Source organism: Panthera uncia, chromosome D1 (genome assembly GCF_023721935.1).
Source record: "Panthera uncia isolate 11264 chromosome D1, Puncia_PCG_1.0, whole genome shotgun sequence".
NCBI classification, from domain to species: domain Eukaryota; kingdom Metazoa; phylum Chordata; class Mammalia; order Carnivora; family Felidae; genus Panthera; species Panthera uncia.
The window spans coordinates 74277016-74283495 of record NC_064808.1 but is presented as its reverse complement, the minus strand read 5'-3'; positions in this window follow the sequence as shown (position 1 = coordinate 74283495).

Here is a 6480-nt window from a genome sequence, read left to right as displayed (position 1 = left end):
ACTGAAAACCAGTATTACAGAGATACGTGTATAGTTGTCCTGTGAGACAGAGCTAAGAGGTTATCCATTGGATGAACATCATCCATTAGATGTCAGATGGAGAAGACAAGCTTATGGGCAGAGAAAAGTCTCAATTCTAAGCAATGTCTCAGCATGTAAGGTGCAGAATTTGTTTTTTAATTGACAAGAGGATAGTAGATGACAAGCCCAGTGTTTTTTTCTCTCCTGTTTGATTCTGGTATAACTGTGTTGGAATTTTTGTGCTAGTCACTACTTTTCAAGAAAAAAATACACGCTGAGAAGTTACATGATTAGAGGGTTGAGAACTGTATTTTGACTATAATAATTGACTTGTTTCTAAAATAAAGACCAACAGCCCTATAGAAACTGAGCCAGAGAAATGAGTAGACTATTCAAAGGGAAACTGCAAATGCTTTTTAACCGTGTGAAAAGATGACCTTATTCATAATAAGAAAAAAAAAATCAAAAATAAAAGTTTGTGAAGTTAACCATTTCTCACCTATAGGTTTGCAATATTCCAAACCTGACAACATACTTTGTTAACAAAATTGTAGGGAAACACACTCTCCGACATTCCTGATGGTCATTGCAAAATAGTCCTATGGAGTTTTAAGAGCTGGCAGCATTACATATATAGTTATGCTTTGACCTAGCAATCCAATTTCTAGGAATCTATCCCAAACACAGTCTTACAAAAATGAAGAGGCATATGTGCAACTCAGTTATTTGCAGTAGCAGTAACAGAAAACAATTGAAATTAAGGGATTGCTGGGGCGCCTGGGTGGCTCAGTCGGTTAAGCGTCCGACTTCAGCTCAGGTCACGATCTCGCGGTCCGCGAGTTCGAGCCCCGCGTCGGGCTCTGGGCTGATGGCTCAGAGCCTGGAGCCTGCTTCTGATTCTGTGTCTCCCTCTCTCTCTGCCCCTCCCCCGTTCATGCTCTGTCTCTCTCTGTCTCAAAAATAAATAAACGTTAAAAAACAATTAAAAAAAAAAGAAGGGATTGCTTAAAAAGAAAAAAAAACTGTATATCCATATAACGGAATCTATGTAACTGTAAAATTTACTCAGCTACTACTCAGTAGGTTGTTAAGTGAGAAAGGCAAACTAGAGGAAAGGGTGTTGTAGCATGCTGAGAAAGGGAGGGGTGTACACACATACACAAAAGTATCTGCTTATATTTTTCAAAAATTGAAACCTTAACCATAATTGTTTAAAATGGTTACCAATTAGGCATGGGGCAGAAATGTTGGAGGAGACACGGTTAGAGTCTGGAGTTCTTTGAACGTACCATGTTTTGTTGATTTGACTTTGGAGTCACTTGAATACTTTTGCAAGGTTATAAAGTAAAACCATCTTTAAAGTTTTTAAGTTTTTTATTTGAGTATATGGGACACATTAGTTTCAGGTATATAGCCTGGCGATTAGACAAGTTGATGCATTACGGTATCTATGCTCACGAGTGCAGCTTCCATCTGTCACCATACAACACTATTACAGTATCATTGACTACACTCCTGGTGCTGGACCTTTTATTCCCATGACTAATTCATTCCATAACTGGAAGCCTGTATCTCCGACTCCCCTTCACCCATAAAGTAAAACTATCTTAAAAAAACAAACAAACAAAACAATTGTACCTAAATATATAGCCAGTTGGTACCATAACCACACAGAAGATTATTCTAATTGCTATAAAATGCAATAACTTGTGCCTTCTTAGTGGGAATATGTTCTAAGGTAAAAGAGGAACTGCAAAAATAGTTTTACACTGTTGACCAAAATCCTATTGTTGATGACAGTGTCAGTATTGTTATTCTGAAATTATTGCGTGGGATAAGATTTTGTGGAATAAAGCAATAATTACGGGATATTCTATTATTCCACTTGTTGGCTCGGGACTGGTGTTCTTGACTAAAGAGGTAAGAGATACAAATTCAGCAAAATCTGTGTGGCCATGTTTTTAATTAGAATTACCAGTATAAACTCAAGATATTTTATCTAAGAAAAAACAGAGATATTTGGTAGGAAAAGTATGCATCATCTTGTCATGCCAGATAGATAAAAAACTATCAAGGACTATTTAGTATGCTCTCAAAAAGACTCAGAAGCCAATTGGAAGATTGTACAATTTGCACATCAATATAGAAAATCATAGCCACAATGCGTTGAAACACTGAATAAGTTTTTTTTAAACTTTTTTTTTTTTTAACGTTTACTTATTTTTGAGACAAAGAGAGAGCTTGAACGAGGGAGGGTCAGAGAGAGAGGGAGACACAGAACCTGAAACAGGCTCCGGGCTCTGAGCTGTCAGCACAGAACCCGACGCGGGGCTCGAACTCACGGACCGCAAGATCATGACCTGAGCTGAAATCGGACGCTTAACCAACTGAGCCACCCAGGCACCCCAAACACTGCATAAGTTTTAAATACATGATTCAGAATGATACTAGATAAATACACCATACAAAAAACAAAGCACTAATTGCTCACCACTAGGGGATGCTAGAGAGCTAACTCATTATTTCAAAAATTGGTAAATAAATAGAAAAGAAACAATATTTCCTACAGTTCTCATACAAACTGTACATCTGGGTAGGTAAGTAATAAACAGGGGTACAATCTCTTTTGAAGAGGCATTCCAGTTAATAAGTGAAAAAGGAATGGTTAAAATTGCAATATTAACACTTTGCAACTTCTAATGAATTGATGGAGAAAATAAACATTGTTTATATTTAGGTCCGCTGCTCAGAATACACAGAGACCCATTTCTAACATCACGTGTTTTCTTATTGAGGAACATACTCTACCCATACTTTTTCCAGAAAAGAATCAAATGTACATATGATCAGACATGTGCCAATTTTCAGGAAATAGGGCAGAGATTGTGGTGAATGACAGCAAAGGGATGCAATTGGGATATTGTTTCAAGAAAGTGATGGAGAGGAGCCTGTAGAGTGAGAGGTACTTAGGTGATCCCAACCAATCACAATGTGTGGACCTTGAATCAAAGAAAACTTAAAAATTGAAAAAAAAAAACTTAATCACTTATGCAACTGGAAATTTAAATGATGTTTAATGACATTAAGGAATTATTAACTTTATTAACTCCTTAAGTGTGATAATGGTATTTTTGTAGCTAGTTTAATTTTTTATTGAGATATAATTAACACGTAACAGTTTCAGGCATACAACATAATAATTTGATATTTGTATAATTTGCAAATATGTTTAATTTTTAAAAGTTTTGTAAATGTTTATTTATTTTTGAAAGAGAGAGAGTGCAAGCGGGGGAGGGACAGAAAGAGAGGGAGACACAGGCTCTGAAGCAGGCTCCAGGCTCTAAGCTGTCAGCACAGAGCCCAAAGAGGGGCTTGAACCCATGGACTGTGAGATCATGACCTGAGCCGAAGTTCGGCGCTTAACTGAGTGAACCATCCAGGTGCCCCAAATACGTTTAATTTTTTAAATAGTCTTTCTAGAGACACCTACTAAACTACTTACAGTGAAATATCATGATGTTTAGTACTCTTCAAAATAATACAGGGAGCGAGGTGGATGGGAATATAAATGAAACAGGATTGTCTGTGAGTTGTTAATTATGGGAAATGAGTAATTGGGTTCTGGTAATTCATTAAACTATTCACTTTATGTAAGTTTAAGGTTTTTTTTTCATAATAAAAAGTAACGCAATCACCACCACCATCACTCCTGCCAAATTATAGCTCACTTTATAAACACATACTCACAGAAAAAAAAAGGGGGGGGAATAACAATACAAAAAATGAGTACAGAAGCTAGAACAAGCAATCCTAAAATTTATATGGAACTCCAAAAGACCCCGAATAGCCAAAGTAATTTTGAAAAAGAAAACCAAAGCAGGAGGCATCACAATCCCAGACATTAGCCTCTACTACAAAGCTGTCATTATCAAGACAGCATGGTATTGGCACAAAAACAGACACAGAGACCAATGGGATAGAATAGACTCCAGAATTGGACCCACAAAAGTATGGCCAACTAATCTTTGACAAAGCAGGAAAGCATATCCAATGGAAAAAAGTCTCTTTAACAAATGGTGCTGGGAGAACTGGACAGCAACATGCAGAAGAATGAATCTAGACCACTTTCTTACACCATTCACAAAAATAAACTCAAAATGGATGAAGGACCTGAATGTGAGACAGGAAACCATCAAAACGCGAGAGGAGAAAGCAGGAAAAAACCTCTCTGACCTCAGCCACAGCAATTTCTTATGCAACACATCCCCAAAGACAAGGGAATTAAAAGCAAAAATGAACTATTGGGACCTCGTGAAGATAAAAATCGTCTGCACTGCAAAGGAAACAATCAACAAAACTAAAAGGCAACCGAAGGAATAGGAAAAGATATATGCAAATGACATATCGGACAAAGGGCTGGTATCCAAAATCTATAAAGAACTCACCAAACTAAGTCCACACCCGAAAAACAAATAAGCCAGTGAAGAAACGGGAAGAAGACATGAATAGACACTTCTCTAAAGAAGACATCCAGATGGCCAACAGGCACATGAAAAGATGTTCAACCTCACTCCTCAACAGGGAAATACAAATCAAAACCACACTGAGGTATCACCTCACGCCAGTCAGAGTGTCTAAAATGAACAAATCAGAAGACTATAGATGCTGGAGAGGGGGTGGAGAAACGGGAACCCTCTTGCACTGCTGGTGGGAATGCAAACTGGTGCAGCCACTCTGGAAAACAGTGTGGAGGTTCCTCAAAAAATTAAAAATAGAATTACCCTACGACCCAGCAATAGCACTACTAGGAATCTATCCAAAGGATACAGGAGTACAGATTCATAGGGGTACATGTACCCCAATGTTTATAGCAGCACTTTCAACAATAGCCAAATTATGGAAAGAGCCTAAATGCCCATCAATTGATGAATGGATAAAGAAGTTGTGGTTTATATATATAATGGAATACTACTTGGCAATGAGAAAGAATGAAATATGGCCTTTTGTAGCAATGTGGATGGAACTGGAAAGTGTTATGCTAAGTAAAATAAGTCACACAGAGAAAGACAGATACCATATGTTTTCACTCTTATATGGATCCTAAGAAACTTAGCAGAAGACCATGGGGGAAGGGAAGGAGAAAAAAAAAGTTACAGAGAGGGAAGGAGGCAAACCATAAGAGACTCTTAAAAATTGAGGATAAACTGAGGGTTGATGGGGGCTGGGAGGGAGGGGAGGGTGGGTGATGGGCACTGAGGAGGGCACCTGTTGGGATGAGCACTGGGTATTGTATGGAAACAAATTTGGCAATAAATTTCATATTAAAAAAAATTGAGTAGAAATAAAGGTGAAAAAAAGACCACCTTTAATTCTACCAAAATCTGTTTTATACATTTTTTATGGAATTATCCATGATGGCTATGATCATATTACAGTATAATTTTGATTCTTGCTTCCACTCTTCACTTTCTAGATAAGCTCATTAAATATTCTCTATAAGATAGAGAGTCTTAAGAGTCTTAAGAGTCCCAAATTTATATCAACAGCCTGACCCTTTCTCCTAATTTCCAGACTATATATCCAATGTAGCTTGACATCTCCATTTGGGCGTCTAAAAAGCCTCTCAAATGTAACATGCCTGCAACTGTGTGTTCCTGATCTATACCCCCAAGTCCAAACAAATCCCTAGCCAGCTCCTCTTACTGTCTTCCTACCTCAGTTGATGGCAACTCGATTCTAATTGTTCAGGTTAACATCCCTGATGTCATTCTTGACTCTTCTCTCTCTCCGTATTTGTTCCTTCAAATTTTCGGTCAGCTTTTCACTTCGAAATATATCCAGAATTTGACCGCTTTTCACTATCTCCATTCCTAGCTGGTATCTCTCTTGCCCGCAGGCCATTCTCAACAGAGAAGCAGAGAGTGAGCCTGTTAAATGATGTTTTACCATGTCATCACTCTATTCCAATGGTTCTCAACTGTGTGCTATTTTGCTTTCTTGGGGACATTTGGCAACGTCTGCAGACATTTTTCTCCGTTAAGACTGGTGGTTGGTGGGGGTGGGGTGCTACTGATGTCAACTAAGTATAGGTCAGAGATACTGCTAAACATCGTACAATTCACATAACAACCCGCCTCCCAAACAAAGAATTATCCAGCCCCAAATGCCAATAGTGCTGAGCTTGAGAAACCTTGTGCCACTCAAAATCCTAAAGTGGTTTTTACATCTCAACTCTTACAATGGCCTAAAAAGCTTTGGACGTAACACAAGTCTTCTACTACACCATAGCTTTTAAGGCCCATCAGGGAAGCAGCTATTCTTCTTAATTCCATGATTTAAATATTAAAGAGGAAATGAAATGTATTTAAGATTGTACTGTTTTTGCCTAAATTCCTACTTATGCCCACTAGGTGGAGCGCTTCACTGCCAAATAATACCACTGCCAGTTGCATTGGAGGA